The 22,454-nt window shown below is 36.9% G+C and overlaps 1 protein-coding gene across 2 annotated transcripts in view; it reads right to left on the bottom strand.

Moving 5' to 3' along the window:
* The window catches only part of Pi3K68D (phosphatidylinositol-4-phosphate 3-kinase catalytic subunit Pi3K68D), a 134,932-nt gene extending 112,723 nt beyond the window's left edge, over positions 1-22,209 (bottom strand). Inside the window, exons 1-2 of one of the 2 annotated variants that reach the window (XM_090394437.1) lie at positions 22,074-22,147; positions 10,834-11,016 (exon numbers count right to left, since the gene is read on the bottom strand). The gene's annotated coding sequence lies outside the window, so the exon portion shown is untranslated. Of the gene's footprint in view, positions 1-10,833; positions 11,017-22,073 lie in introns of both variants that reach the window. The other variant, XM_090394438.1, reaches the window with a different exon arrangement.
* Between the last annotated feature and the right edge of the window lie 245 nt (positions 22,210-22,454).

Raw genomic sequence — 22,454 nt, 5'->3', positions numbered from 1 at the left:
GTAGCGTGTTGAAATAGAGATTTTGATAACTTAATTTAGTATGAACAGGAATTAAAAATAATGTTCTTTAAATCATGCCTATTCAACGTGTAGCTCTTCGGAACTTCTTCTTAAGAGTACGTATATATACAGGGTGTCCCAAAATTCACGCAAGATTTAAATTTAGCGCCATTTGTGCGGTAAAGTGTTGCCAACGAGGAAAAAAAAAAGACAGCGTGACGGCTGACAGTTCAGGGTTATTAAAAATGGAACGCTACACGAAAGAGCAACGCATTTTCATTGTTGAGCAATATTTTAAAAATAATGAAGGTTTGGCAGCTACAGTTCGCAATTTTCGTACAAAATATGGTCGGAATAGTGATTTAACTTCATCAACTGTGAAAAGATTAATTTAAAAATTCAATTAAACTGGATCAATTAGTGATCTTATACACTCTGGCCGTCCTTCAACAAGTCGTTCAACAGAAAACATCGAAGCAGTTCGTGAGAGTGTTGCTGAGAGTCCAGGAACATCAATTCGGCACCGTGGTCTTGAATTGGGCATTTCGAGAAGCTCTCTACAGCGTATTCTCATGAAAGATTTGCATCTTTATGCTTACAAAGTTCAATTGACTCAAGAACTAAAGCCTACTGACCACACACAGCGAAGAGAGTTCATTGAATGGATTATAGAACAACAACAACAAGTGGATGCTTATTTTTCGAACAAAATCATCTTCAGCGATGAGTCTCATTTTCATCTTGATGGCTTCGTTAATCGACAAAATTGTCGCATATGGGGTTCAGAAAATCCACGAGTGATTGTTGAGAAACAAATGCATCCACAACGTGTCACTGTTTGGTGCGGATTTTGGGCTGGAGGCATCATCGGTCCATTCTTCTTCGAAAATGCGGCTGGTAAGGCAATAACATTTAATGGTGCTCGCTATCGCGACATGATAATCCAGTTTTTTTGTGCCTAAATTGCAAGATATGGATGTGGACGACATGTGGTTTCAACAAGATGATGCCACATGCCATACAGCCCGAGAAACAATTCAATTACTGCATAAGTCATTTCCTGGTCGTGTAATTTCCCGTTTTGGTGATCAGAATTGGCCGCCCAGATCATGTGACTTAACGCCGTTGGACTTTTTTCTTTGGGGTTTTTTGAAGTCTAAGGTTTATGCCAACAAGCCCTCGACCACCCACGCCTTGAAGGAGGAAATTGAGCGCTGTATCAACGAAATTCAGCCACATTTATGCAAAATGGTCATGGAAAATTTCGACAAAAGAGTGCGTATGTGCCAGCAAAGCCGTGGAGGCCATTTACACGATATGCTATTCCATGCATAACCCTATACTGTATACTTTATGAATCAATAAGAAATGACAATTTTTAATTAAAAACCCGTGTTTTCTATCAAAATTACTTCTTGCGTGAATTTTGGGACGCCCTGTATATATACTGTATATATATATAAAAACTACAGAGTTCATGTTCTTTACTGTATAAAAAGGATCAGCTGAGACGAAACCGGAGAATTCCTGTTTAAAAACATCCTGGTTGTTATGGTTTCGTTTTTTTATCATCAAAACAGTAACCTTAGTCTGCGCGTGTGCCAAGTTTACTCATTTTGCAGAGGTTTTGCGAAAATATACTGTCTCCATTTTGCATGCATTTTATTTTGTACATATCCTTCAAAAGATAGGATGCCCATTATACATCAACCGATTTGGATGTTGTTTATTTATTTATTATTATTTATATTTTTCTTTTGCCTTGAGTCTACCCCTTTTTAGGTGCATTCATTCAAGTACCTACTAGAGGCATTTTGTCTGTTTATTTGTACCTTATAGCCTCCGTAGCTTATTCGATATCGATCACCTTGGTTTGAAAGACCTCGTTTAGAATCCCGTCTAAGGCGAGAAGAACATTCAAGAAGGAAGAATTTTTTTTTTTTTTTTTTTTCCCATCAACGTGTTAGAGCTGAGCTGCTCATACGGAGGTAGAAGTGTTTCCTGGAAATTCTCGTTTTTCATCCAGATAAACACAACCAAACTCTCCAGAAGAATGCATGCAATTTTTAGTCCTAATGCGCTGGCCTCGTAGTCTTAATTAAATCGGCCACAGTCCAATACAGCAACATTCCGTCTACTTGTTATTCACCAGCTCTAAATAGACAGTATGAATGAATTTCGATATTTATAAGTAATCTAAAGTTTTCGTTTAAATCCGATGTTTTCTGGATTAAAAAGTGACCAAGTATAGAAAACGAAAACTCCTCTATAGTTGGATAGAATTTAATGAGCTTTGATGTTCATGATGTACATTAAAACATTAAAATCTGCTCACTCCACTCAGATTATTACTATCATTTCGAAAATAATTCGAAATGATAGTAATGATTCTGTTCTGGATGGATGAAATTTGATATCTAAAATTTATTAGCTCAATTTTAGTTTTAAACTGGATCATTTTTCTTCAAATGTTCGATGAAGAAAAAAGTTACTAGGGAGTTGCAACCCTCTCAAAGAGAGGAGGCCACAGGATTAGACTAGATAGTGATACTATTCATTATCCCAACGAAAAATCCAGAATTGTTTTTAAAGTGGTTTGCAAGCAAACACAGCACCTGCTAGCCCCCAATGTCTACTGTCCGGCTGATCTTCGTATCCCGAAAAACGACTGAACTTATTTTGAAAAACTGTTCTGTAACTCCCCCCCCCCCGCCGCCAGTTTTAATTTTCCTCAAAATCTACAAAACTACGACTTTAAATATTAATATCGAAATCTATTTTCTCTTCGAGAGTGAAGGAAGTAACTACATTAACGTAATGACCCTCCAGTTTTTTTTTTTTTTTTTTTTTTTTTTTTTTGTTCTACGAGGGTGGCCTGAAAGATTCTCGGCCTCGACCATGGATAGCAAAACTATCGGCATGATTTTTTTCCTAAGTTGGTACATCTGTCATAAGCATCCATGTGAAATTGCAAGTCATCCTATTTCTATCAAGTAGTTTGTTTTATACAGCTGTCTGAAGCAAAAGTGTTGTCTGTATTCCTTGAAATGGTTAAAATTGAGTATCGTGCGGTTATAAAATTCTTTGAAAAAGAAGGTTTAACGAAGAAAATTCATTCGAAGTTCATAAACAGTTTATGGGAACACTTCTCCTTCGTTTCAGGCAATTAAGAAATGGGCTGCAGAATTTAAACGTGGCCGTACCAGCCTTGAAGATGATCCACGTGAGAGGACGTCCAAAAAGTGTAACAACACCAGAAATCATTGATCAAGTGCACGATATGGTATTGGATGACTGGCGAATCAAAGTGCCTGAAATTGCTGAGACTATAGGCATTTCAAAAGAACATGTAGGATATATTTTGCATGAACAATTGCAAATGAAAAAGCTTTGTACAAGATGGGTGCCACGCTTGCTCACAGCAGATCAAAAACGCACTCGCATGAAAATTGCTGAACAGCGCTGAGCCTTTTAACAAGAATAAAATTTATTTTGTGCGTCGATTTATTACGATGGATGAGACGTGGATTCACCATTACACACCAGAATCCAAACAGCAGTCAAAACAGTAGTCAGAAGCCGGTTGTTCAGCACCAAAGAAGACAAAGTCGGTTCCATCAGCAAGAAATGTCATGGCATCGGTGCTTTGGGATGCTAAAGGCATTTTGTTTATTAATTTTCTTGAAAAGGGTAAAACAATAACCGGGGAATATCATTTCGATCTTTTAAAATTCCTGAGAAAAGACCCGGTTTGCAGAAGAAAAAAATCATCTTTCATCATGACAATGCACCTGCCCACAAAGAAGTTTTGGCATTGGGAAAATTAAGGGATCTGCACTATGAATTGTTGGAACATCCACCCTATTCCCCAGATCTGGCTCCCTCTGACTTCTGTCTCTTCCCAAAACTAAACTCTTCCTCGCTGGTCAGCGTTTTTCTTCGAATCAAGAGGTGATTGCAGCTGTAGAGGGGTATTTTGCAGATCTTGCTGAGAACCACTACAGGGACGGGATAATGGCGTTGGAGCATAGCTGGAATAAATGTATTAGTCTTAAGGGAGATTATGTTGAAAAATAAAAATAATTTTGAAATTATAAATTCGTTTTTTCATTGTTAGGCCGAGAACTTTTCAGACCACTCTCGTAATTTTTGTAATTGTACCTTCTGGATGATAATTTATTACGCCCCTTACTTAGTTCTTATTTATCATCTGAAGCCAATCTTCTTCCGTTTCATTTATTATTATTTTTTTCCCTGTGTTATGCAGTTTTTTCGTGTGTGTTGGATGGGCGGGGGGGGGGGAATAGAAATGTAAGTTCGTTTTTTTTTTAAGTTCATGATTCATTTAATTATATATATATATATATATATATGTATGTATGTATGTATAGTTGAGAGTGTTGTGTTGTGATTTTGCATTGAAAGCACCTGGATACGCGCTAGTCTAGCAGATTTACGGCTGAAGAAATAAGCTATGAGTGTTGAAAAACTCGAGTTTTCGGGAGCAAAAACATCCTGCCATTTTGTATGAGGCTGGTTAACTCATCATCAATTCAAGAGTCCTGAAAAAGGTTCATCTCGTCTTAGAGCTTCGTGATGATGATAATAATAATAATAACCAAAACGCTGTTAGCGAGCTGACTTACGAACGCAGTAAAAATATTTTTATTTGTTCACTAGCTTCACTTTTTTTTACGAAGACACAAATACGAACAATGAACAAGCGAGGATATGAAATGCAATATCGCGAACATGCCACTAATGTTACATTATATGTACACTTGGCAGCCTGCCTGGCCGAATTGTTAGTGTTTCCGATCTCCAAGAATAGGCTACTTAATTAACTGACTTAAAAACCGAGAATTATAACACAATGACATTTATTTGAAAAAACGCAACATGTATATATATATATAGAAAGTATTTTACCTTGGGAATAATAAATGTTAATAATACCAAGCAATTTTTAAATCTGGTTTTACTCCATTTCCCAAGTAAGCAAACTGACAAATAAGTCAAGTTTGCGCCTGCAAGTGATGCAAGTCTAGCTGATCCTACAGGTAGTGCAGGACGAGGGCAACTCGTGGTAAAGGTGGCATGAGCTCTGATCACTAATCTTAATATTTACCCTTAATGCCAAAACACATCTCCAAGAAGGAGATGCATGATGTTTTGTATTAAAGGCAAGAGGTCACTACCCAGACCGGTTTCGACCTTTATTGAGGTCTCATCAGTGGGAGCTAGGCTAGAAATACCAAGATTTAGTAATACAGAGCTCATAAGTATTTTACCAGAACAAGTTGCCATAAGGTGTTTTAACCTTATTAAATAAAAATCTCTGGAGGAGAAATAAATGTAGAAAGTATTTTACCTTGGGAATAATAAATGTTAATAATACCAAGCAATTTTTAAACCTGGTTTTACTCCATTTCCCAAGTAACTTGGAAAATGGAGTAAAACCAGGTTTAAAAATTGCTTGGTATTATTAACACATATATATATATATATATATATATATATATATATACCAGGGGCAGCTCGTGCATAGGCACTGCAGAACTGCAGCACACGCAATTTTTCTCTATATTAAAAAAAAAAAAATCAGCTAATGCCTTTTTTATTCCCGTATATACGGGAGTAGGCGAGGCCATTTAGCCCTATCTAACTTTTGGAGACTGAGTGGGCAGTTCAATCTCCACTGGTACCCAATCAGAGACAGATGGCCCAAGGCTATCACTAATTAAGCGGTACGCAGTGAAGAGAGACGGCTCAAATGTGCCGCCATCTCGTGGTCTCTAACCCTAACACAATATATTTAATGTCTGAAATAATGTGGGTTCTACGGTCGATTTTCTTGAGTTTACAGGACGAAAAACCCGAGTTTCCGGGAGGAAAAACCTGCTTGCCCGTGCCAGAGATCGACTAACTCGGGAACCGGTCGAAAAAAGGCTTAGAAAAATTTCCTCTAGTCGCCGACTAGACTCGAAACCAAGACTTCCTTCGTGCGGCCTAGCGCGGGGGTGTGCAAACGCCACATCCACTGAGCTACACAGGCTCTTATTATTATTATTATTATTATTACGGGCAACTCCAAGGAGTCCATAGACTCATCGAGGGAGGCCCTAACATCATGTCAAGAACAACTATTCGACATTCACACGGTATCTATCATACCTCGCCTTAAACTCATTCACGGTCATAGCACCCACAACAGACTCTGGCAGTCTATCCCACTCATTCACCACTCTCCAAGTAAAAAACCTAATTCTAACACCCTTGCTAACCACACACTTGCCCAGCTTCCATGTATGGCCCCTAGTCCTCCCACCACCAGTCCTATTCTCAAAAATATCTTCTGGATTAATCTTATAAAGACCCTTCAGTAATTTGAATGTCTCGATCATATCACCCATTTTTCACCTATCAACCAATTTCTGCAACCTACAAATCTTCAACCTGTTTTCATAAGAATCATTCCATAGATTTGCTATCATCTTGGTCATTCGTCTCTGGATCCTCTCTGCCTCCCCATCCAGAAGAAACCCTGGTGCCCATATCTGGGCACAGTAGTCTAGATGGGGTCTTATCAAGGCTCGATACAGAGGAACAAAAACCTATTTGTCTGTGCTTGTTAAAGTATTTTTCAGCAACCAAGTGATTTGATGAGCTGATTTAGCCACTTTTGCGATGTTCCCCCTAAACCTCAACTTCCTATCCACCAACACTCCAAAATCCCTGGCCTCATCAATCTCCTGGAGTACAGTTCCACCAATGTGATATACTGCTGCTAATCTTTTCACCCCAAAATGCATAACCTTACATTTTGCCACATTAAAATGACATCCATTCTCCTTAGCCCAGTCCTCCAAACTATCCAAATCATCCTGCAAAATTTTGACATCCTGTGCACTCACTATTGCTCTATCCCAACTTTGCATCAGCAGCAAACAAATGAACAGATCAAATGAACAAATCATCTCAGATCCTTTCTTATATCGTTATAAACAAATTGAACAGTAGTGGTCCAAGAACAGAACCCTGCGACACACCACTAGTCACAGGCCGTATTTTGAACTCTACTCCTGAATAAACCACTCTGTGATATCTCTCAAACAACCCTGCTATCCATCTCACCAATCCTATATCCATCCCCATATGCTGCAGTTTTCTGATTAGAATTCCATGTGGTATCCTGTCAAAGGCCTTAGCAAAGTGCAGTAGAATGACTGTAAATCCATTACCCTTATCCAGTTCAGCCGTCATTGTGTTATAAAACGTGAGCAAGTTACTGAGGCATGATCTACCATTCACAAAACCACGCTGTGCCCCATACAATATCCCATTTTCATCTATCCAATCCTGTATTTTCCTCTTGACTATTTTCTCCAAGACCTTGACAACGATTCCTGATATGCTGATCGATCGGTAATTTACAACAGTAGTCTTGGAACCTCCTTTATGCAGTGGAACTATTTTCCCCTCTTTCCAACCCCCTTGGGACTAACCCATACCTGAGACTCAAATTAAATAAAAAGGTCAAGGGCACTGACAATTCTTTAGCCGCTTCACGTACGACACGAGCTGGTATACCATCCAATTCCACAGATATATTGACATTGAGGTTTTGTAATAGACTATTCACCTCCACTTCATTCTCCACAATTTCTGTATAAGCTGTTGGTTCTTTCATTCATGCAATGTCACCACCTGGATGATATACTCTTGCAAAGTGCTCGCTCAGTAATTCCACTATATCAACTGATTCAGTTACCTCCCTACCATCGGCATTCTTTAAAATCATTCTGCCATGTACATATTTCCTTTTACTTGCTACAAAACTGTTTAGGATTTACTACTAAAAACTGTTTAGGATTCTCTTTAGCCTGCATGGCCAATGTTCTTTCGTAATCCTCTTTTGCTTTTCTTACCACACTCGTTACCCTTCTGGCCTGCGCTTTATACCGTTCATGTGCCTGCTGGTCACCTTTCTCCCTAATTTCCCTCCGCAGTTGTTTCTTTTTTACAGCTCAAGCTTAATGGTGTTATTCATCCATTTAACCCCTACTTGATTTATTATTCGGACTCTAGGTATACAGTCAGCCATTGCCTCCTGCAAACACTTCTTAACCGCCTCCCATGCACTATCAACATCCTCCAGTCCTTGCAGTTTTACATGCCATGGCACTGAAGCAATCAAACTCTTAAGTTTGTCATACTTACCAGCCCGATAATTCCACATGTACCCTGATGCGAGCTATTAGCGTAATGCGGGCATTGTCCGACGCGCAGTTCCACTGTTATTTGTATGCAGTTTGCGCCAGTAGTAGAGTGTTCGTAGTGCTTATCGTGTTTATTCAGTCTCTTTAAATATTTGGACATTACAATTAAAGACATAACATTTGTTATAGTAATTTTTAAGAAATTTTGAATTATATTAAACTGTATAATTTTATCGATAATAAAGAATATTTTTTTCATCTTTAATTTTTTTTAAATTTTTACCATAATTTTGATATTTTATCCAAACACGTATACACTGTACTTACAGTGTGTAAGTATATTTCGAAAGTTGCAGCACCCCCACGATTTCAAGTCACGAGCCGCCACTGATATATCCACACACGCGAGGTGTGACACAAAACTTCGAGGAATCCGATCATAAAAATATTAACCCTAACTCCTAATTTCCACTATCTCCTTCGAAGTAGTGCTTTTGGACATGTAGACAAAGATCGCAGAGGTTTTTCCCACGATTCCATGCACAGCTGGAAGTCTTAACATGCTGCTGTGTTGGGTATCTCTTGCAATTCTGCCTGGATCTCTCAGTCATGTTAAAACGACGTCTCTTCAGCGGGATTGTCATCTTCAGGCAAAGGAAAAAGTAGCAGGGGACGACGTCAGGAGAAGTGGGGAGGGATTGGGAATGGCTGTCTGGTTTTTAAAAGCAAGGGACTGTCGAACAACGAGTAATGTGTGGGCTAGCACGTTGTCATGGTGAATACCTAGTCGTTCACCACTCTGGAAGCAAAAAATGTATTCTGTCCATCCTTACTAACTTACACAACTTCCAGGTGTGATCCTTGGTTCTCTATCTATCTACTCTTCATGTACTGAAAAAATTTGTTTTGTGTCAGTCTTACAGAATGTTATAAGATATAACTTTCTGTCCTCTCCCCTCTTTACCGCTTATTAACCAGACTTTGCAACTCACATGCCTTTAATATCCCCATAGGGAGTATTCCACAGACCTATCACCGGCTTGTTCACTCGTCTATGGATCCTCTTCACTGTCTGCTGATCCCCAAGACACACATGTAACCAAATCTTTTAGTTGTTTTGCCAATTTTTGCAATATGTCCTCTGAAATTCAACTCTCTGTCTACCATTACTCTCAAACCTCTAGACTCATCAATTTCTTGCAGTCTATTACCATCACGTAATATTTTCATTTTCCTAATCTAATTTTTCTGTCACTCTGTTATAAAATGTGAGTAAATTACTAATTCAGGACCTACCTTTATGGTACTAGAAATGTTGTTACATGACTATACAGGCACCAACATTTTTTTTTGTTCAATTTGAGGTTTATTTTGATTTACAATTTACATTATCAGTTTCTTTTCTGTTAACATACAATAGGAATGCTGAATGCATTCATTTCACTTTTTCACAATGCTATTTTCAAATTTTTTTACAGTATTTATATAATAACTATAAATTATAAATTTAGTGTATTTAAATACTGTAATTGTAATAAATGGATTTTTTTTCTTCGTGTTGATCCCAGTGGAGGTGTAATGCCTCAAATTGCATCCTGGAAGCTTTTTATTAAGCTTATCTGAGGAAGACACCAGTTAGTTATCAAGCCTAAATCAAGTTTGTTAGATGTGTAGGGTGCGTATTCTCGTTCATAGTATGTGCTTACGACCCTTTCAGGCTATTGTAGATTGTAAGGTATTCAAAAGGGAGTTTACTGAGCGTATCTGGGATGCAGAAGATTCTAGTGGCCTTTCCGTCGGGAAGACCGTTTATGACGAGATCTTCTTTATATTGTCTTCTTTATATAGATTAACACTAATTTTGATACTTTTATGGTTTGCAAGGTTTACAGGGCTTCTTCCACTGCTAAATTATTATATTTAACAAAATTCTTGTAATCGCTAATTTTTTTGTTATTTGTTCGTTTTGCTTATCAAAGAGTTCTTGGACAAAATCTTTGAAGCTGACTTTTATAGTTTCTATTCGGCATGAAACTCTTTGAGTTTCTTATTCGGCTATGAAACAATATGGGATGTAATATCCCTTAACTTAAATAAGTTTATATGTCGCCGAATTGAAGCCTTTGGATCTTCATATAATTAATAATTTATTAAGACACCTTCTTGGCAATTCTCATAGTAGGGTATATGTAAGTTCTGTTTACTACAAACTTGGTATTTCTAGGTCTACCTACTCACTGATGAGATCTCAATAAAGGTTGAAACCGGTCTGGGTAGTGACCTTCTCTCACTCATAATGTAGAACAGTAATACAGCTCCTAGTAGCTGGGTTTCACATTATGGGGAAATATCAAGAATAGTGATCGGAGCTTGCTCCATCCTTACCATGAGTTGCCTCAGCGTTGCACTCCCTAAAGGGTCAGTTATAACACAATCCAGGTATTTGCTTACGCTTGGACTCGCCGAACTTTATATATTTACTATATTCGGCATGAAACTCTTTGAGTTTCTTATTCGGCTATGAAACAATATGGGATGTAATATCCCTTAACTTAAATAAGTTTCTAAACCGTTTTCTATAGTATATTTAAAGAGTTCAAATTATAGGACTCACCTGTATTTTTTTTTTTTTTTGCCTGTTCGGTTCATCGTCTGATTCTGCCTCCAGTATCGGCTGCAATGGGCTGGGTTGTTATTTTATATCCAGTCATGGGTGGCGGCGATTCTTTGTTCTACCTGCAGTACAGGTACTTACATTCCTCGCGTTTTGCATTGGATTTAAGTTGCCAAGTCTTTTCTGAAAGGTCGACACATGTAAAGTGAAGATTGTAATCTTGAAACCATGACACCATAGGTCATATATAACATTAGACGCTACGTCATCAGTACACAAAATAAAGAAATACAGTGTAACCACCGATCTTCAATTGCGTCCTCGGAATTTTTTTTTTTCTCTTTCGATAGTGCAAGAGTGGAATTTTAGTCATGACATATCGAAATTTCTGTGGCAATTTTGAATCACTATATAATTTAGATATGAGTTTAAATATACAGTGTATTGAATTAAATGAATCTGATTTTTAAGAAGATAATAAGCCATATATGATTTTGTAATCAGCTTGTGTTTTCACAATTACCTTGTTTAAGTGGAAAAAACTTAGTAATCACAGACTGAATCACAGATGAAAAACAAAAAGTTTGTATTTTTGACTGATATGATCTTATATTCCAAGTACTTCCGTGTTTAATGATAAAAAACCAGTTGCGCTGTGTACTAACACTTCCCTGTCCTTATGACTGACAAAGGAAATGTGCACATCATTTTCAAGGAAGTAGCATTTTGGTTTTAGCATATTTTGACATTAACTATCCTGGAGTCAAAGGCTCATCGAAGGAGAGAGGGAGGTTTATACCATTAACAGTTACATTATACACTGGTGTACAAAACCTAAGGACAACACTATATCTGTAGATTACAACCGCAAATGCAGACAAATCAGCTTGTGGAAATTTATACAACTGACGATTTCGATTAGAAAAAAGCGGGTACCCATTCAAATTTTCGAATCGCTAGCAAAGGGGTCACGTGGTAGCACTCAACAGAATAAAGAGCAAAAGGCTTCGCTAAGAGAATTGTGTTTGAAGGAAGTTCTTTTCGTGAAGGAAAAAAGTTTCAAACGTGGATATCTTGTAATGTCTCAAATACATCATCTAGATGATTTCACGCAGAGAAGAATTATTGGAAAGGCTTGAAGAAGGCTGCAGAATTATTGTTATTGCCAGAGACTTTGGAATCGCATATTTCAAACCAATGAAATGTGTTCCAGATGTTTGCTAAGAGGTCGTCCTCGGTCTACCACGGATCTTGAAGACAGATTTTTCGTTATAACAGCAAAACGTAATCGATGCACCATGGCAGATCAGCTTGCAAGTCGGCTCCGTTTAAGCATAGGTACGCGGATATCTTGACAAACTGTGGTAAGACGTCTGCGTCAAGTAGGTCTATACGCGCGAAAGCCTATAGTCTGCGTCCATTTATCTGTAGCTCATCGTAGAGCATGTTTTCAATTGGACGTATTCTTTATAGATGAGAATCATTTTAGTCTTTCCTTCGATTCTAGACGACACTTGATCTGGAGTAAAAGTGGTACCATCGCGAGAATATTCTTGAGTGCGATAGTACGGCGGTGCTGAGGTCATGGGGAGGTCACAAAGTTGGGCTCTTTTGAGAACATTTTCCATTACGCGTGTCAGAGTATCTGGCGTTAATTCCCGTATTTCGGCTCGAATGTTCTCCTTGAGTTGCTCTGTGGTTCTGGGTTTATTCACATACACCATCTCCTTAAGATGTCCCCAAAGGAAAAAGTCAGGGGCCGTTAAATCTGGCGAACGAGCGGGCCAATAGAATGCTGAATTTCTTGAAACTAGACGTTCGCAGACGATCTGGGCAGATCTCGCACTGCACCTTGCTGCTGAAAAAACGTCCCGCCAAGCGTCGGATCATCAGTTCGGAGGGTGTATTTCGCGCATTAAAATTACGGCAATAGGCTTGTTGGGTCTAAATTATTGAATGATGATGTTCAAAATAAAGCTCTATGATTTTGGTTCGTTGCATAATGGTGTAACGTTTCATACTGAATCTCCCAGATGTACTTCACAAGCTCTGAAAAGAAAAATTACAACAACATTGAATTTCAAAAAGTTATGATTTTTTTCAATCCCTTCCCTACTTTTGCGCCACCATGTATAATGGAATCAGTACCATTTTATCTCTACTGATTAATGTTCGTCTTAATATTGCAGCAGTTCTCTGAGTTGACTTTATTACGTTTGCAACATACCCCTTAAATTTCAAATTTCGATCCATCATAACCCAAGATCCTGTCCTTCCTTAACTTCCTACAGTATACTTCCACATATAGACTATGAGTATGCCATCCACAGTTCCCAAAATTCAAAACCTTACATTTAGCAACATTGAACCGAAATCTTGATTCATCTGCCTACGTTTTCAACTTATTCAGATTCTCCTGAAGAGCCACCACTCTCAATAAGCATCCCCAGCTTCACGTCATCTGCAAACAACTGAATATCTCCTTAAATTTCAGTGACGACATCATTGATATAAAGGTTAAAAAGTAGTAGTAGTCCTACTACAGAGCCCTGTGGAACATAACTGGTAACTTTACTTTTCCTTGATATCGCCATACACAACCCTTTGATATCTATCAGACAATCAATTGCCAATCCACTCCACCAACTTAATATCCATACCCATATATTGCAGCTTAAATATTAGTTTATCATGTGGCACCTTATGAAATGCCTTTGCAAAAGCTAAAAACAAAAGTTTATGCCTTTCCCTCATCGATCCCTCTTGTTACTTTATCATAAATAATGATAACATTTTCTTGCATAATAATCAAAATTTGAGTAACAGCTTGAAAATCAATATTGTTAGTAGAGAAAAAAAAAAGCGGGACACTGATAATTATCGTACGAACAACCATCAAATACAACCGCTTGACAGAGAGTAAACAAATGAATGTTAGCAAATAGTTTAAGCAAACGGGTAATGTCAATACTCGCTATTTCGTTAAAACTTCCTACTTCTGAGTTCGTTATCTACTATTATAAATATTTTATATAACTACACAAAAATGGTAGGGTTTGAGCTTTGTTTCATGGCATTTCCTTAATTGTGGTAAAGTTAAATACTGTATTAATTCCCTTGAAATACTGCGCAATAACCGACGTTATAATAAATTTTAAATTGCGTATCGCTTAAAAGCTGTGGACGATATGAAAATTCCAAGATTATTTCTGAATTTAGCATAAAAAAAAAAACATTTACTAAAATACATTTTGAATTGAGGAATATGTTTCGTTTACCAGTGCATAACATATATTAATAAAATCAAATATAGGAATTTAATATGCTTGTTCTTTAGAAAAAAACACCTGCATCATTGGTGTTTTACTGGAGAACATAGTGAGATGTTGTACTGCCTTACGTTATACATATGTACTGCATAATTTTTAATAATACCAAACTAACATGCTACTTGGTGAAAATGGATAGTTTTCATTTTATTTTTAATTTTCTATATCACTCCCACACATAAGAAAAAGCAAACTGTGTCACTGATTTGCTATACAATTTGCATCTGAGCTAGATTTGAACTGTAAATTTCAGAGGACAGCTAACATGTCAAATGATGGGAAATAAATATTTTTTATTATTCTTTTATTCTATTCTATTCTAATACGAAATGATATTATAAAACCGCAATACACATAAAAATCAATAACAATAATCATTACATGGAACTTATGGAACTTACTTATATACTTATTAAAATGAAAGTGTAAAATTAGCATTTTATTAGATAAAGTTATGTGATTTCACAGCAGCAAACTAACTCGCGATTTTTTTTTTTTTTTGTAATGCAAGCCCCTCTCTCATGGAAGGTTATAAACCTATAATACATTGATATTATTATTAACGTGGGTGTGCTAAATGTTACATTATCCATATACTAGGGTTCCCATAACGTTTTACTAAAATCTGGGATATTCTGAAATTTTTACAAAAAACCCGGGACATTTTGTAAAAAAAATGGGACATGTTAAAAATTAAGAAAACCAAAAATAAAACTATTATATATCTTGCACTTCAAAACAAATACTGCTATAAACATACATTAACATTAAATCTACTTTAAAAAAAAAAAAGGATTATTAATCACAAACATATTTAATTAGAAAAATATTTACCTGTTCAAGAATTTTTTTTTCCTTTTGATATTTGATCATAGAACTCAGCACAAGAGAAATTCTTAAAATATATCTTTACAATGATTAAAGCTTTTACTGTCTCAAATTTAAGTCTGTTTTTTTCATCTGTCCAGAGCGCATTTATGAATGAAAAAACCCGTTCAACAGCTGCATTAGTTCCTGGCAGTCGTAAACAAAAACTAACTAGGCATTTAATACTCCCAGAATTTATACCCTGTTTTGTAAAATGAGCAAACATTTCACACCACTGACACTTTGATCCTTCTGTTCACTCCACACTTCAAATTTGCTTTCACAATATTTTTTCACACATACAACCTCATCAAATAAGTCCTCTTCATTCACAGTAAAACTTGGTGACACTGTCTGCATGAATATGTAGCTGTTTTGTATGTTCTTCCAAGTTACAGGATCCTTTCCCTTCAAATTAATCCAATCCATAGACTGAAGAGGTGTGAGAAATGGTGTATACCACTCCTGAATATATTCAATACAGGTGCAGTAGAAATCTACTGCATAGCTTTCAAACTTTTCAACTGTTATGGGTCCTAATTTTTCTAATTCTTGCAACTGTTTTCTCACAGTAGTTGTAAGAAACTTTTCTGCCCTACTACAAGTTAACCTTTCCACCAGTTTGTTTGTTTCATACTTCACTTCAATTACTGTTATATCTTGCTTTTCAATACATTTAATGGTATCATAAAAGGTTTTTAACTGGCTGTATAATTGAAAGTGGATTTTCAAAGAAATTTTTGAGACTGATAGGACATTTGTCAATAGAAAGAAAATATGACTTCAATGAAGGGAACATTTCAATAACCCTCTGGATTGCAGAGGGTTATTGACATGAAAAGAGACAGTCAGTCATCTTGTCATGCTGCTACCCAAAACAGTTTTATACTCTGTGTTTGTGAATTCACAAAATGATTTAAGTTCCTCAATTCGTACACAATATATGTGGAAATGTTAGTAAATCTTGTTAATTATTAACTGAAGATCGATTGGTAAGCAATCTGCACAGCATTATGTATCACATGTGCATGACAACCAATTCCAATTAAATTGTTCACAGTGTTTTCTTGTATTTTGAAGTACAGATTATCCTTTCCCTTTCTCTTCTTTCCACCAAAGTTTGTATTTGTATTATCTACTAATGTAGCAATAAACTTTTCAGGAGATCTAACTTCTGTAACACTTCCAACACATAAGAAAATAAAAGTTCGGAAGCTTCACCACCTAAATGAACTAACTCTAGCAACCTTCACACCTTATTCTGGATGATAGTATCTAATGACCAGATGCACTAATTTCATGTCAAAGTGATTTGATGAATCGATTAGTATTGATATAAAACGAACTTCTTTTAGCTCTTCCTCAATCTGCTTTGTCGCTTGGAGCAATAACATTGGTTATTATTTCCTTGCACTTTGTTTGCGAACACCTGAATTTATGGTTGAAAAATTTTTTCACGATGGTTGTTGTGCAGTCCACGGAGTTAAAGCTGTCGTTATGCACCACTGTGTTATAAGCGAAGGTTGCTTCCTGCGCTGCCAGAGATAACTCTTTTTTTCCCCTTTCACTCTTAGTTTCCACAATTAAAAAATTACTTATACTGCAGTTGGAAGCCTTGCTTCTAACAGCAGCTTTATGTTTTTTCGTATTCACGTGGTTGACTAAGTCTGACCGACCACCATGCGAAATGCAAAATTTACAGTTACATAAAGTAAATTCCATATTTTCATCTACACCTTTAATGAAAGGAAATTCTCTTCAAATATTTTCATTTATACTGCACTTACGTTTCGGCATTATAGGAGTGGAAAACGAATAAAAATTATAACAATCAAAGTATTGATCAAGTAAGATACTGTTATAACAGAAGCACGGGAAAAAAGAATATCGTCATTAGTTACTATTAGTTATTATTAGTTAGTTATATTATTTATAATACTAATGATTATTATTATAAATAATAAATAAACAAAATTTATTATTATCAACATTGTAATAGAAATTGGTACTAAAAACGAGATAAAATCCGTTTATCCATTTTTTCCTGAAGGATACTTAAAAAAGCAGGACTTTTGGAATTAACTCGGGACATTTTTATAAAAAACGGGACGAATGGGAAACCCTACCATATACTAAACATGGACTTTTTTCAAGCCCACTTCAGGCTGTCAAAGGGTGATAGTTCTCATATGAGGCAAAAAAAAAAAAATCATCCAACCATCTAAAGGCATTCACAAACATACAACATCCATTCTCTTAGTGGGATTTGAACCCATTGTAGAGATATGGTATTCACTCGACCAATCTGCACATAAAATTGTGGTGACTTCGACTGATCAACATTATAAGGTTTGAAAGGCTTATTTTCAGTCATGGCTATTCTAAATTATTTTAAGTGATTTTAATCAAGAATATAAAAATATTCGTAATGCACTTCAATATCTGAATGCATTCCTTTGAGGCTAGCTAATAATCCAATCAAGTTATATAGCTTTTTTTTTTTTTCTTGCATCGAAATGGAGGAAGCAAAAGGGCAGTTACTATTTTTAGAGGGATTGTTAACATATCAGATATGTTGTTTTACGCAGAGCCGGCGCTAGGGTCTTTGTCGCCCTCATACAATTTCTATCTAAGCGCCCCTGTAACGATCCGGGCGTGTGTGGTTCTTTTACGATAATAAAAATTTATATTATTTGAAATTTCTTAAATATATTTTGACATAATAGCCACAGGTTGGTTCGCGAAATGTAACGAATCGGGGGTATTGCCTAGGCAGGATAATCGTTAAAAACCCGAATATTCAATATGAAACAGGGATTATAGCCTTCTCACCGACCCAAATCGCTAACAAAATTAAAATGAATTTTAATTAAAGTTAAAATTTATTTGAACTAAAGTTTAAAAAATTCTTGTATTTTACAAGTTACTAAATTCTTAGTAACTTGTAAAATATTTTTAATAATTTTTATAAGTGGAACTATCTTTTAGAAAAATAAAAGAAACTCAAGAGAGATGAGAAAATAAGAAAAGAATTCAGAAATAATTAGAACATTTAATATAAGTATTCAGAAAATAACATCTTTACAGAATAACAGACAATAAAATTAAATTACATAAATATACTTGAAATTTTTTTATTTAAATTTGACGGTTTTTGATTTCATATTCACAAAATTAGAAATAATGGTCTTAACGTCTAATTCTGCACATATATCATTTTCAATACAAACTAACAAGCTTTTTTTTGGCATACTTGTTCTTAAGTAGGTTTTAATCAATTTCAACTTGGAAAAGGAACGTTCACCGCTCGGTACACTAACAGGTAAAGTTAATAGTATTCTTAAAGCAATTGAAAAGTTAGGGAAAGATAAATTATTGGACACAATAAAATTAAGAATATCAAAAGCGTTTTGAATATTTAAATTATCCTTCCGAAAAATATCCCGGAAAGCACATAACTTGTCATATAGTTCTATTGCATTTACGTCTTTATTGTCACCGTCCTTCAAGAGAATCTTTAAATCGTAACAATTTTTTCGTAAATCTTCGTTATTAATTTGTAGTAATCTATACAAGAAATTGAAATTATCATAATATGTTTTTAGTTGTTCAAAACGTTCTATTAACGAATACATCGCAACGTCTAGAAGTGTATAAAACGCATTCACTCTAAATTTATCTTCTGGCGATTGTGGCATTTCGTCATGAAGCTCTTAGTCAAATTGTCGTGTCTTCTTTCGTCGTCAAACTTTCGTACCGGTCTTAAATTCTTGTTCTACATCCACCTCTTCACTCAGTTCTTTTGCCGTTTTTAGAACTTCTTTAAAATTTGTATCTGATCGATACTCTTGTAAGAATATTTTTAAGTTTTCGATAGATTCTAAAGCAAGTGAATATTTTTGTCGTGAAGCATTTTACTCGCAGGGTTTATTCTGTTAAGTAAATCATGCCCAGTTATAAGAGAGCAAATAAATTTGTAATCCTTTATTTTAGCACATAATGTTTGTGCTTCTTGATGAGTTTGTTTATTAAAATTTTCATTATTTAAAATTTCAAAAAGTACATCGGAAATTTCTCCTAACTGATATCATAGAGGGCGGATTGCATTAATTTTACTTTCCCATCGCGTTTCTGATGGCTGTTTCAATCTTAATTTTTTTACGAACTTTAAAAGGATTGCCCAACGTTTGTAAGAGAATGAAAAGAAATTGTATATTTCTTGAATAATTGCAAATAAACTAATTGTATCTACATTCACTTTGGCTGCATTGTTAATGATTAAATTTAGAGTATGAGCAGCACATGGCACGTAAAAAGCTCGAGGATTTTTGTTCAAAAGCAAATTTTGGAGCCCATATTTTTTCCCTTCCACTGGGGGGGGGGGTGGGGGGGGGGGGGGGTGGGGGGGGGGGGGGGTGGGGGGGGGGGGGGGTGGGGGGGGGGGGGGGTGGGGGGGGGGGGGGGTGGGGGGGGGGGGGGGTGGGGGGGGGGGGGGGTGGGGGGGGGGGGGGGTGGGGGGGGGGGGGGGTGGGGGGGGGGGGGGGTGGGGGGGGGGGGGGGTGGGGGGGGGGGGGGGTGGGGGGGGGGGGGGGTGGGGGGGGGGGGGGGTGGGGGGGGGGGGGGGTGGGGGGGGGGGGGGGTGGGGGGGGGGGGGGGTGGGGGGGGGGGGGGGTGGGGGGGGGGGGGGGTGGGGGGGGGGGGGGGTGGGGGGGGGGGGGGGTGGGGGGGGGGGGGGGTGGGGGGGGGGGGGGGTGGGGGGGGGGGGGGGTGGGGGGGGGGGGGGGTGGGGGGGGGGGGGGGTGGGGGGGGGGGGGGGTGGGGGGGGGGGGGGGTGGGGGGGGGGGGGGGTGGGGGGGGGGGGGGGTGGGGGGGGTTTCTGGTTATTTACAGAAATATCTATCAACTCTATGTTTTGTGTGTTTGTGTGTGTGAATATATGTTAGCCACAGTAAGCTATAATGAAGAAAGTGAAATGTTCTTTTCAGATTTGTGTTTGTGTTCTGTGAATACATGTTAATCAACAATTGGAATATTCAGAAAACCTACTGTAAAAGACTTAATGAGAAATATTCAGTGTTGGAAAATAAATTCCCATTTTACGGACGTGACTCATGTCATCCCCTTTGAAGAAAAGCGCTCGCTGGGGGATATTGCAATGACGAAACGTCACCATCTACGCTCCGTAATCTAAAGGACGAAGTAACTAGTTCAGGTTACAGTATTTACAGAAATTTCATTCTTTGTGGTTTTTGTGTTTGTGTTGTGTTGTGGATATAAAATTGAACTATTTTGGAATAATCGAATTTCGAAGAGTCATCTGGAAAGCTGTAAGTACTTTTTTAACTTAAACATAACTGATCGCATGTTGTTTGGTAAGCGTAATTCTAATACTGAATAGTTTTTTTTTTTTTTTTTTTCCATAAGAATAATCATAGGTTATATATTAGAGTATCAACATGGACACATTAGCGATTTTTTATGTCTAATGTGTGTGTGTGTGTGTGTGTGTGTGTGTGTGTGTGTGAGTGTGTGTGTGTGTGTGTGTGTGTGTGTGTGTGTTTAAGGACAGGTACTTTAAGTATATAATTAATTATTCAGAAAAGATCGAAACACGAGAGCCATCACGACTTTCTCTAAGAATTCCCACACTTTAACAGGAAAGAAATATCCAAAATGTATTGGAAAATTAGTACAACCATCTAGAGAAGAAAAAAAAAAAAACTGTATGTTTGTGTGACATAGAATATAGTTAAATTAAATTATCATTCCAAACTCAATAACAACAAACATTCACGTCACGAATCCTAATGTTATCTTGATCTTGTCAGAAGTGTCCCACCAAGCACGAGACGATTACTTAACCACTAAAATCATCCTTCCCATTCAAAACAATAACGTCACTTATTTACAACTAACAACAAAAATTCACGTCACATTTCCTTATCTTATCTTGATCTTGATCTGGTCAGAAGTGTCCACCAATGACAACACGATTACTTATACACTAATATTTCCCCTTTCCATTCAAAACAATAACGTCACTTATTTACAACTAACAAATGACGTCACTTATCTACATCTCATAACAACAAACATTCACGTCACGATTCCTTATCTTATCTTGATCTTGATCTGGTCACTAGTGCACCACCAATCACAACACGAATCCTTATCTCTAATATATCTCCCTTTTCCATTCAAAACAACAACGTCACTTATTTACAAATAACAAATGACGACATTTATTTACAACTAACAAATGACGTCACTTATCTACATCTCATAACAACAAACATTCACGTCACCATTCCTTATCTTATCTTGATCTTCATCTGGTCACTAGTGCACCACCAATCACAACACGAATCCTTATCTATCATCACCCATAATCCCATACGCGAACCAAAACACAACAACAGAAGCCAGTGACACACTTGCCCACAGAAAAATTCCAAACATTACACACCCATGAAGCCATGCCCACAATGACGTCATCCACCAATCACGTCACGATTCCTTATCTTATCTTGATCTTGATCTGGTCACTAGTGGCTCCCCTACTACTGTTCTGTTTTACTTGCATACGGTGTGCAGTCTAAAATTATGGAATAATATTTAGATTTTCGAATTGATAATAAAATTGTATCCCTGATTGCGTTACTTAAAGTTTCCAATATTTCATTCTGACTGTCTTTATTCAAATAGTGTACTCTATTGTTTTTGTACAACTCTTTAAACATGATTTTCCATAAGGGGATCAAACTTTGCAAACAATTCGACTACTTTTAAAAAATTGCCGTTATTCCTTTCATATAATTTATCAGATGATCTGCGAAAAGCGAAATTTTGGCTACCAAGAAATTTTATAATTTCAATCAAGCGTTCTAAAACACTCATCCAATGTTTCTTTTCCATTTCATACATGCTTTTAGTCTGGCAATCAATAGTAGTTTTGTTTTTTAAATTTTTATCAAGTTCCTTCCATTTTCAGAAATTTTTCATGTGAGTTAAACTAGTCTCATGTCTATGCAAAATTGTACTTACATTCCTCCAATCGTTATAACCTTCTAGAAGACTACTTGATTCAGTAAGTGCGAAAAGTTTTCAACAAAAGCAAAAAACAGTAAAAGGGATATATTATATTTTTCTTTTGAACAGGCCCCATTTTAATTAAAACAACTCGTAATTTTTCATCAATATTTCCCCATTCACCTGGATCTTCTAAATTTACAGAGACTAACAATGTGTTAGTTTCGTGGTCAACTACAACTAAAACTTCTCCTAACTGTTTTTGAGGTAAATCATGCGTCTTGTTTTCTTGTTCAATAGTTGCAATAGTAGTTTCATGCAAACTGGATGATGTGCACGTTTCTTCAACTCTGATTTCTGATGTATCGAGTTGGTTACAATCTGCATCAAAATATT

This window comes from Typopeltis vanoorti, chromosome 6, assembly GCF_054136105.1.
Source record: "Typopeltis vanoorti isolate ZY-2024b chromosome 6, IOZ_Tvanoo_1.0, whole genome shotgun sequence".
NCBI classification, from domain to species: Eukaryota; Metazoa; Arthropoda; class Arachnida; order Uropygi; family Thelyphonidae; genus Typopeltis; species Typopeltis vanoorti.
This window is presented reverse-complemented; position numbering and strand designations above follow the sequence as displayed.